We start from the raw sequence: 1677 nt of genomic DNA on the forward strand, positions 1-1677 counted from the left end.
GACAGAGAATCAGGCGGGCCTCTCCCTGATCCAAGCAGGCAAGATTCCAGAGGGCAGCACAGCCCGCCTGGCAGGGAGGGGCCTGGGCGTGCCCTGGAGGTGGACACGTGGCCCAGAGCCAGCAGGACTTCGAGGCCACCCTGGGCAGGAAAACCTTGTTTCCACAGCCCTAACGACACCTTGACTGGTCAGCTGGTGACATTGTCGGGATAGCGCCTACAGTGAGACATCAGGCCAGGGGATGGGGCTACTGGACCCCATCTGGACCCCAGTAGCCCATGGACCCCCATGGGCTACTGGACAGCTCACAGCCTGGAGGGACAAGGAAGGGTCCCCCGCTGGGAACCAACACACACACACCCCTCCTCTCCCCCTCCCAGCTGCTGGTAACAGCAGTGTCCATAGCCCCCCAGCCAATAAGAACACAAGTCGATTTTATGTGTCAAGCTGGCTGGGCCATGGTGCCCAGACGCTTGGTCAAACACTGTGTAGGTGTTGCTCTGAAGGTACTTTGTGGGTGTGATGACATTTACAACCAGTTGACTTCGAGTAAAGGAGTTGGCCCTCCATGATGTGGGCGGCCTCATGCAATCCATTAAAGGCCTTAAGAGCAAACCCTGAGGCTTTCCAGAGAAAAAGGGATTCTGCCTCAGGACCAGGACACGGACATCCGGCCTGAGTTTTCACCTGCCCTTGGGATTTGGGATTTGCCCCCTCCCACAGTCATGCAAGCTGATTTCTTCAAATCAGTCTCTCAATTCCCTTTTCTTTCTCTCTCTCCCCTGCCTCTCAGCCTTCTCAACCAAACCACAGTCTCGAGAGCTTCCTGTGCACCAGACACGGAGGGGCAGCCCTTGTCTTTCAGTTCCTGGTGGGTCTCGCAGGGGATTCAGACTCATATACGATGCGAACCCTGACGTGTCCCAGAGGATGGGATCCCAGCCAGAGGTTCGGGGAAGATGGCCCAGTCTGGGAAAAGCCTTGAGGGACAGGCTGAGAATTCTGCACTTTGCTCTGGAATGTCGTGCCGGCCTCCCCACCTCCATCCTGGGCCTGACTCCCACCCACCCAAAATAAAATGTCTGAGCGCACCCCACACCTGGAGGGATTGCCGGAACGGGAGGGGGTGACGGCAGGGACGGCCCGGCCCGGCCTCGCTCCCAGAAGAGTTTAGCGGACAGAGAAGCCACGCATCCTCGCCCCGGGGCTGCAAACTTGCCTCAGGAGATCCATGGTCACTGGGCTGCCCCTGCTCAGCGTTCACTCCCCGGCCACAGGGAGGCCAGGCTCCTGGGAAACAAAATGCCACTTAAAAACCCGTCATCCCTACTCCCCTCCCATCCCAAGCTCCACAGGTCATAAATTCCAGAGGGAAGAGGAGGCCGGCACTGGGGGCTGCGGTCACGGCCCAGCTGCATCTGTTGCTGCAGGTGAAGGCCCTGTGGGAAAGGGGTGCAAAGGGTCGCCATCAGCCCAGGGCATCCCTGTCAACCCCCCACATAACCTGCAGCCTGGGCCAGCCCTCCGACCTTGATGGGCACTATTTTGGTCACTGCCCTCCATTCCAGAGAAAAACGCTCCTCCTCTGCTCCTTCCTTCTCTGCTTACCCCACCTTGGAGTAGAGCCTCTGGGTTTTTAGGGTTAAAGAGCAGTGGGAAAGCTGTGAACACAGGTGA

This window comes from Globicephala melas, chromosome 10 (assembly GCF_963455315.2).
Source record: "Globicephala melas chromosome 10, mGloMel1.2, whole genome shotgun sequence".
Lineage (NCBI taxonomy): Eukaryota > Metazoa > Chordata > Mammalia > Artiodactyla > Delphinidae > Globicephala > Globicephala melas.